The following is a 10,220-nucleotide window of genomic DNA, read 5'->3' as shown; positions in this document are numbered from 1 at the left end:
CTCCATGCATACAGCAATGTGGTTCAATTTTAACTGGCCCTTTTGTGGGAATGCGCATTAAGTATTGCCATTACTCATGCCATTCAGTTTGTGTAAAGATATCAGAGAGAAGGTCCTGCTGTGATTAAGTTACTGGTCAAACAGCCAGAACTCTGAGCTATTGATTCAGACACAAGAAGTGAATAAATGGTCAGTAACGTCTATGGTAGCTGGAGAATTTAAACTAAAGTAATGAAATAAACCTGGAATTCAAAAATAGTTTGTCTTATTAACAACAAGCACAAAGTTACCAGAGTAAACCACACAAAATGCTGGAGGAACTCAGCAGGTCAGGCAGCGCAGAGGCCATCTGCACCCAGATACACACTCACATCAGGGACAAAGTGCCAATATCTCTCTTGGGAGCATCATGGAAAAATCTTCTCCCCCATTACGAAGCAGAAGTTATACTTCAGGCTTGCTTTGTACCAGAGTTCACTTTCCACTGCTCCATTTTCAGCAGAGACCTCTTCATAACTTGGATGCTGCCTCTTTTTTTCAGTATTGAGTTCATACTGTCTGTTATTTTTCCTGTTTATTGCTCATAGCTTTTTCTAGAATTGCAGGGTCGACTCCAGGAAATATTAACTTGTTTTCAGCCAGCCATCAACCACCGTTGCCAAGTAATTACTCATCAATGCAGACAATGGCCAAACATGTTGCCAGAGGCCCGAAATAGAGTAAAACATGAAAGAAAAAATATAAGTTGTGCACAAAAATAACTGCTACAGTTTGAGCCATTGTAATGTCTATGCGGTGACAGTACACACCCACTATCTTCTTCCATTTGGTGGAGAATGTGCTCTGGTGCGTGTTGCTTGCTACCCACACTTTTTGTTCTTTACATTGCGATCCCAGTCCTGTTCTTGATAATCGAAAGCGGTCGCATAAATGAATAGAAACACTTCAATTTCACCAAACCTTTGAGAAAGGTAGATACATATGACAAAGATGAAACTGATTGAAAAGACAAAAACGTAACCTTTTTTTTTTGAAATCAAATGAGAATCAATGATGACTACAATGATTTCCAAGGGAGATAGAAAAGACCTTCGATATACAGTATGCAGTACAAAATACATTCAACCTGCAAAGGGTTTCTAGAATTTTCACACATTGCTTGCTAATTTTTCCATCTTGGTTTCTTATTGCAACACCACAAAGCAGGCCATTTAAAAAACGCCTGTTCAAATCTTCATGGCAAGACTCTGGATTGTTTACAGTTTTTTTTCTCAATGGGATTGGGATGGGCATGCTTTACTGCAAGACTGCATTTGTATTTTCAGTCAAGAGTTAGGAAAGTGACGGGACTGAAACTGAGTTTTCCACTTTTGTAACTGGCGGTGCTTTGTAGCTGTATTGCACGTCAAAAGCAATGTTATACATCCTTTGCAACCATGGTTGACATTTTCATTATCCACCCACTCAAACACACCTTTCAAGAGCTTGTCTTTGATACAGGGAGTGTTACTCGGTTACCCACGGGGATTATATCAACCTTTATTACTTGATATTCTGAATGATTCAATGTGTAAAGGAAAGTGTGAATTTCTATTTCTACAAGTATTTTTCACAATCTGGAAAATAAATAGTGCATGCAAGGTCTGAAGGGAAGCACATTCACTTCTTAACTTTGGTGAACCTATTAAAGTGTTAGGATTGTCCCGTGTTCAAAACCTCTGCCTGCTATGTATGAGTTAAAATGGGAATTCCAGCCTCTATAAGACTGTTGGTAAATTGATGTCACTCAACTATTAAAATGCTGACTGTTTAGAATCTGCCGTCCTCTGAATGAAATGAAACAGAATGGAAATTATCTATAATGATGCTGTGACCCATGAACAAGAGTGCAAGGGGTGGAGGATACAATTACATTCTACAGTGCAAGAAATATATGTAGTTATCACCAATTTATGTGGTATGGCTGATGATCTTTAGTAAGAAGATCTTGGGACAGAGAGTGGACCAATAAGCTAAATAAATTTACTAAGTGCTGCTGAAAGGTTTTGGCCTGAAACGTCAACTGTACTGTTTTCTATAGATGCTGCCTGGCCTGCTGAGTTCCTCCAGCTTCTGTGTGTGCTGCAATAAGTTAAAATTGGTTCTCTCTGCATTGTACAAATTATGTTAATCTTTTCTAAATATGACCTCCCTCCTGTAATGTTGCTGATCTTAGCCAGACTACTTTTAGTGGGCATTAATCTGAAATAGGGACTAAAAGGGAAACATCAGTAGTGTCACCTCATCCTCCATTCTGTCTCTGAAAGCAAGTTCACTGAAAGTACTTGGAAGAAGTCCAGAGACAAACATTAGGTCTGATATGATTATATAATGAATTTCATGTTATGTACTGGGATTAATCTGAGGTTTAAGCACTGTCTGATTCTGATCTATTTCATACACTGTGCAGTACATCAGCTCATCTTAATTTTAGTTATAGAAAAATAGTCAGCACAGAATTAATTAAGGGCTGTAAATTAATCCAAGGCTTCAGATATTTGCAAATTATTTGATAAGTGCTGTTCATATCACATAAATCCAGAGATTAAATTTACACTCTATTTTTAGACACAGATGCAACAGAGGACATGGAGAGAGAGAGCAGAAATATGATCTTGAGATAGAGAATCGGCTGTGATCACACTGAATGACAGAGCAGGCTTAAAGGTTTTACTCCTCTCTTCTATGTTTCCACTCACTCCTGGGCACCTTTCACCTTATTATAATTGTTTTCCAGGGTTTTCATTAGAGCAGGTTCAACTCTGTCTAATTAAGGCTTAAAACTCTCAAAGAACACAAGCTGATGTGTACTGATCAATAGGCTTTCAACCCCATCCCATATGCAAAATTTGTAAATCTGTAAAGATGTAAATTTACCTGACAACTGCTGGAATTGCTGCCAATGGGAAAGAACTCCTCAAATCAGCTTTTTTCCTTTGATGTTGTAAGGCCTAAGAATACCTAAGAACAAAGTAAATGCAATTAAGAAATGGGCACTTAGTTAGAACAGGTATCAATCTTTGTTGCAGTTCAGTGAATTTTGAAAGCAAATGGAGTTGTGCATGCCAAAAGTTAAAACAATTTGCTCCTAGGGTTATGTAGCTTTCTAAGACTTTCACTTTAATCTTTATTAATTCCTCATTAAAATTTGCTTTTGTCGTTTATCCTCAATTTTATCTTTGTAAATTATACAATGACATCTCCTCAATGGTCTGCTCTGAAGCATTCCTTGACTATGAGGTAGCTCGCTGCAAGCTTTTCAGGGTATCACTGACAAGCAATCAGTGCAAGACATGCAGATAACAAGTAGGCCTTGAAAATGAATTCAAAGTACTTCTAAAATGTACTTGAAGAGCATTCTCAGGAGTCAAGAACAGGAGTAAGTTTCTTTGTCAGCTGAAAAGCATTTCCTTCAACTAGTCAACTAGATTCCCAATTATTTGCTGTATCCACAAGTTGTCCATTTTTGTTTTCCATACATTGACCTGCCAGAGCCCTTTGGAATTTGTATCCTTAGCCTCAAATTATAATTTGCTTCCTTACTCTACCTTCCAAAGTGAATTACCTTATGTTTCCTCATATTATTCTCCATCTGCCAATTTCTTGCCCTCTCATTTAATATGTTGCAATCCCTCTGCAGGTTCTTTCCACCCACCTCACCACTTGTTAACCTACCTAGCCATGTTTCTTCAGTAAATCTGACTACTCTAGGCCTCATCACATAAGCCATCAATATGAGTTATAAACAGTTGAAGCCTCAGTACTGATCAATGTGGCATTTCACAAGGTGGGTCCATTTATCCTGACTCACCATTTTCTTTTCTTTAGCCACTCCCCCCTCTATGTCAAGATATCTCCCCCAATCACAGGCACTCATCTTTTATATAATGTCTTGGTGAATGTCTTCCTAAAATTCAATTACACTTCATCTGTTTGTTCCCCACTCATCCACCCTGTTGTTACATCTTCAAAGAATTCTAATATGTCTTTCAAATGCAAATTGCCATTCATAAAATGATGTTAACTCTGTTCGATTGCCTTATGATTTTTCAAATGTCTTGCTCTTAATTCCTTCATAACCCATTGCAGCATTTTTCTAATTACCGATGCTAGGTTAATAGTTTGTTGCTTTCTGTCTCCCACCTTTCTGGAATAGCGGAGTTTTATTTGCAGTTTTCAAGTGCTCTGGGACCTCTTCAGAAGCCAAAAAATTGTGGTAGCTTATAAGTAATGCAGCCACTTCTCTGAATGTTCTAGGACATAGGCTGGGGATTATGTGGGTCTTTAGCCTTATTAGTTTGCCTAGTAATGTTTTATTTCAAAATTTTACATTTATTAAGTTCCTCTCTCCCTATAGCCCCTTAATTATCTATTATTATTGGGATATTTATTGTGTCTTCTACTGTGAAGAGGCATCCAATATAACTTCCGCCATTTCTCTGATTCCCATTATTATTTCACTGGTCTTATTTATTAAGGGACCAATGTTCATATCCCTGATTATCTAAAATCAACCTTTGCCAGTTTCAATAAGTACCAGTCTTCACAATTATTTTCAGGATAGCTTAAGTCAAATTCAAATATACTTTCCTTTTAAATATAAAGCCATGGGATTATGTGTTGTGACATTTTGCTGCTATTACAAAAATACTGTAGCTGTCAATGGTAAGGAGCCATGACTCAAAAGCCAGGTTTCAGAGGTCACTATGGGAGTCTTCAACAGAAAGGACAGGAGATGTTTAATGCAGAGGATGGGTGGGTAGTTTAAGGTGGTACACTTTACCTAGCGCATGCATTCCCCTCATGTGCTTCTATTGGACGGACACAAGATCCTTGTTGCATCCTAGTCTTCTCCAAGTTGAAGCATTAACAGTCAGATGTTCCCAGGAGTCAGTGATGATGATTTTTTTTTCCAAGGATGCTCTGTGGACAACCTTGAATCCATTTCTCTCTCTACCTTGTGATCGCATCCTGTGTCAGAACTTCTGCTTTGGGAGACAGATGTTGAGTATGTAAGCATCTCTTTTTTCAATCCCAGTTCTGGCTTCCCTCTAACCTCTTCCCTTCTCACTTGCCTATCATCTCACTCTGGTACCCCTTCCTTCTTACCTTTTCCCATGGTCCACTGTCCTCTCATATCAGATTACCTTCTTCTTCAGCCCTTTACCTTTACCACCCATCACTTCCCAGCTTCTCAATTCAACACCTTCCCCACACCTACTTTCACTTGCCAGCTTGTTCTTATTCCCTTCCCCACCTTATTGTGGCTTCTGCCCCCTTTTTTCCAGTCTTGATAAAGGGTTTTGGCCCAAAATGTTGACTGTTCATTCTCCTCCATAAATGGTACCTGACCTGCTGATTTCCTCCAGCATTTTGTGTGTGTTGCTCTGGATTTCCAGCAATTACAGAATCTCTTGCGATGATGCAAACATCATGGCTGCGCACCAGAGTGTAGTTCGGGCCTCAGTGCTGAAGACATGGTTGTTATTGACATTCACTAGTCATTATTTGCATTGTAGGAAAAGGTTTGATTAGATAAAGAAATTAATGTCACATATGTGCAGAAGTGCATTTTGTACAACCCCCAAAACTGGCAATACTTTGAGTAACAGTAAAACAAGTTTTATGATTGTGCATTTGAAGATATGTTCCCATTGTACTGTATGTTCACATGATTCTCAGGGAATTTAGGGACAACATTTTATTTGCTTCAGGGTCTTTGGCTCCAGGCAAACTTCCTTTTGTTGAATTATTCATGACTGGATTCTTTGAAAGCTTTTGATGCAGCATTCAGCAAGCGAGAGAAATAGGTAATTAGAAACAAAAGCATACAGAAAGTAAGCATCTATTACAAATTTGGAATTCATTTCCTTCTAACTTTCCTCACAATATTGGTGACTTCAGGAAAACTTAAAAAGGACTAAGTTTATAAGGTTAGGATTTCATAAATACATGATCCTGTTCTAATCATAAATGCTTCCCATCTTAATTACATTCTTTCCAAATGATGAGATGTTATAAAATTTAAGCCTGAGGCCTATTAGTCTTTGAAACTAAATGGGAAAATGATTGCTATTGCAAATATATTTTTGTTTTTCAACTCAGCAAGATGCACAAAAATCTAATATGCACCGGTTTTTAATGCTTGTCAACTATTAATGATGATTCACTTCTCCCTAAAAAATTCAATTTAGCTCTTTAGTTAATGTATTTCCCACTATAGGAAATCCAAAGTAAATAAGATGGATGAAGGCCATGTTGTGTCGTTCAAAATATTGAGGAACTTATGATTAGAATAAAATCATACATCAGTTTGAACCAGTTCCGGCCCATCAGGGAACAGAACTGCAATTTACTGAAGTAATGGTTAATGCAGTTAATATACATATTTTGACTGCAAGTCCTCATTTATCTTTCATTCATGACTGCAAAATAACTGCTAAAATACGAGCCAATAGTACTCTTAATTTGAAAAAAATGTTGACTGGAATGGTATTTCTGAATCGTTTTAAAATGTTGTCAGAAGGAAACAAATATTATATTCAGTGAAAGAGTTTCTCTGTATACCATGTGCAGGGACGCTATAAACCCATTCAGAAAAGAGAAATCATGAATTTTTTGTAAGGCTGGCACAGGACAAGCCTTGAATAGTATTGATTGATCTTTACAAATGTAAAAAAAAACACTAATGAATCAAAGTATATCAATTTATTACGGTCTCATTGAACCAACAGGTGTGCATTTTGATTCCTCAATACTCAAAGAACTCAAAATGACATGGTTAAGTGTGCACTTTTCATTGAGAAAATCGCTTTCTAATACAATTAAACACTTTTGGCTATTAGTCTGGATATGTCAATCCATCCCAACAAAATGTTTAAAATCTCAAGCTACACTTCTAATTAATGGAATCAACTGTAATATAAATTCACTCATCATTCCTGAGTAAATAGAACAGAGCCAAATTTAATTTCTTGAGAAAAAGATTTTTGGAAGGTATTTTCTAATATTCAGCTCATTGACGTCAAATTTCAGCCATTTGTTCTATCTGGTACACAAGTGGTTTTGAAAATGCAACAACTCAGGATAGATTGAACAGTGATATGCTGCATGCAGCAGCACTTAACAAAGCGGAATAGTGACAGAGTAGACCATGGCTTTCTGATATCCAGTCCCCGGCCTCAAAAAAAAGCCTGGACCATGAAGCTGCACACCATATTCCTGCTCCCTCTTTATTCCCTCCTTGCAGGATTTGCCAGTATCATTTCACCAACTATTCTCTTTTTCTCCCAATACCCTTTTAAGTACAATCAAAAACTTCAACTACTTGTTAGTGATGGATGCCCTAACCTGCTAACAAAGATAATTTATAAGCTGGTACACTGCTTCACTGCAAAAAACAGGCCTAGGTATTTCTCAGGTGCAGCAACTTACAACATCATAAATGCTGGAAGGTACTGACTGTGAGCCAGAAACTATATTAAATAAAGGACGAGAAGAACAATGGGAGCTTCAGAGATTTAGTTTCATGAAGTTCCTAACCCAAGAGTGGCCTTAAAAACTTTAAAATCCAGATTGCTGGCATATTGTTTCACAGAGTTTGCCAACTGAGTTCCCAAATAGCAGTTTGGGAGCATTTACAGGGTCACTCAAATAATTGCTGCATTGTGTTGTCTATATCAGGTGGGACTTCCTATACACTTCCTCATGGACTCCCAGGCACGTACATCAAACTGGCCAGAACCTTGATGAAAGCAGGCCCAATTGCCATGTTTCTTCCTGCCATTTTGGCAATTGCTGCACATTAGGTGCATGTTAAGCGGAACAGCATTGGCTCTGATAGTGCCAAGAAATGGAAATCACTGTTCAGACTATGGGAGTAATGGTCAAATGAGACATTTTTTCTTTCCAATAGACAATGTTCCCTCTAATTCTTTTACAGCTTCATAGACCAACCATTGCTATGAGCAGGAAATGTTTACATGGCCAGAAAGTAGTGTGGCACTTTATAAACAGTAAACCACAGCTGACAGTTTATTATTAATGAGCTATTGACTTCCACCTCTGTGTTTATTGTTACAATTTGTAGAGCATTGTAACTTGAAACACTGACAATGTAACTACGTTAAACACCTAAAATGTTTCAAAGTAAAAGTAATTTTATTTTGTAAGAAATTTATGGATAAAATTTATTAACACAATTAATTAGTGTATTTCACAATTATATTAACTTAGATTTCAAAATTATTTTAACATTCTATCAAAGAAAATTCCAGCTGCATGATGACAAAGGCTATGTGCATGGGAGCATTTCACTTTCTGCATGGCCATGCATCCACATAGCTCAGAGGGAACAGTGCCAATAGATGCTACTAGTGCCCTCGCAGTGTGAACAGATATTTACTTCCACTTAGTTTGCACCAGATGAATGTGAAACTTTGATGTCGGATTGGTTTCTGACTGAGGAAGGCAATTATTCACAATCAGGCTAACAGCATTCAATTACTAATGCTGCTGAAGAAATTGGAGGAATATCTGATTCTCTTCTTCGATTTTCATGTGCTTTGACCTCTGTTTAGATTCTAAACACAAAGCCATACTAAATAAAATTGTAAATTGTTATTTATGTGTTATTCTAATGTATCTATCAGGCAACTCAGAGCATACTGCTTTTGGTTACTTTATAGAGAAAATAGACTCCATATCAATAATCCTGGGCAAGCTGACTGAGGCGTGGCTGCTACTTGAAATGATTGGTCCCACTATGTTGATTGCCTTAGAAAAAGTCTTCACATCACCTGGAGAGTTGCTGACAGTCTCTGACATGGTCTGGATTTACCATCCAAACTCAAACATCCTCAGCCACTAGTTTGACTTGCTGCCAAAGAGACACTAAATCCAGACCAGTTTACAGAGTTTAAATTATTTCAGTCCTTAAATCACTCCCTCTACATCTAGGCCAGTGAGGCAGGGCATGGATTTCAGCAAGAAATTGTTTCTTACAGGACTGAACACTTTGAGGCAGAATTAGTAAACTCACAAAGGACACTCTCCTGACCTGCTCTTCTTCATGTGAACAAATACTTTGCTGGTTTTTCATTCTTTTCCCCCATGAACAAATGAGATTGCTCAGTGATCTGGTAGATTTGGAAGTACTGTATTTCACAGTACTGATTCACTATATCGAGTGAGTTTCAACTTCACAACCTTCTGGCTCAGAAGGAAGAATGTTAGCAATGAGCAAAAGTTAACAACTTGAAGTGGTTGGAAGACGTTAAAAATTGTGCATGTCAAATCCAACCAGTTCCCAGCATTTCATTTTATAATATATCACCTTGATTTTTCCAATGATTAAGCTACGTATATCACTTTTACAGATAAAATCTAATATCTCATATTGAATGTGGCAGAACTAACAATTACTTTCAGTACTCACCCTTTGTTCCTTTTATACTATAAAGGAGAAATAGAAAGTTTCAGATGATGATACTTAACAATGAGAATCAAAAGGAAGAAATAGAGCTGATTGTAACACAAGGACAAGACTGGAACCTTTAGTCAAAAACTTGTATAGGAAGTATGCCATCTGAAAATAAGTAGAAAGGATGTTCCTGTTGTATCAGAACTGTGATGATCAGCCTCGTAAAAATTAGACACTTCTATGTGCAAGTCTGATAAGTTATTGAAAAGATATCAGCTTGATTATATACATTGAAACAATATCAACATGATGTTAGGAAATGAGATAGAATTCATGAAATATACAATGGAAGTTTTTTTATGAATTCAAAAAAATTCCAGAAGTGTAGATGAGAAGCTTACCTAGAAATTTAGTTTCTTTTATGATCTGTGCATCTTTCTGCAGCATACCACTTTGCAGCAGAATTACTTGGAAGCTGGTGCATAAACATTTTGTTGGTGGTAAAACAGTCTCTGATAGATTGTCAAACACCTGTTTCTATTGTTCACTGAAAATCGTTATCAGTATCATCGGTGTCCTCAAAACCGCAATATGATAATATAACTTACTCTGTGCAGAGTTTAACCCACATATTTCATATTTCCTTCAGAAAACATTCAATTCAGTTATGTTGCCGCTGCATTCATATTATATTGTCAAACTGTTAGCAAATCTTAAATCCTGCATTCTTTTCTTTTCATGTAATAGCTACCCTTTCAAT

General features: G+C 37.2%; 1 long non-coding RNA gene across 1 annotated transcript; it reads right to left on the bottom strand.

Moving 5' to 3' along the window:
• Positions 1-240: 240 nt before the first annotated feature.
• On the bottom strand, positions 241-9,835 carry LOC140199447 (uncharacterized). Its single transcript, XR_011886420.1, has 3 exons — positions 4,823-9,835; positions 2,917-3,000; positions 241-960 (listed from the first exon to the last, which is right to left on the bottom strand). It is a non-coding gene; the product is annotated as an uncharacterized lncRNA (long non-coding RNA).
• Positions 9,836-10,220: the final 385 nt, after the last annotated feature.

Source organism: Mobula birostris, chromosome 6 (genome assembly GCF_030028105.1).
Source record: "Mobula birostris isolate sMobBir1 chromosome 6, sMobBir1.hap1, whole genome shotgun sequence".
Taxonomy (NCBI): domain Eukaryota; kingdom Metazoa; phylum Chordata; class Chondrichthyes; order Myliobatiformes; family Myliobatidae; genus Mobula; species Mobula birostris.
The sequence above is the reverse complement of the archived record's forward strand: the minus strand, read 5'-3'. Positions and strand labels throughout refer to the sequence as shown.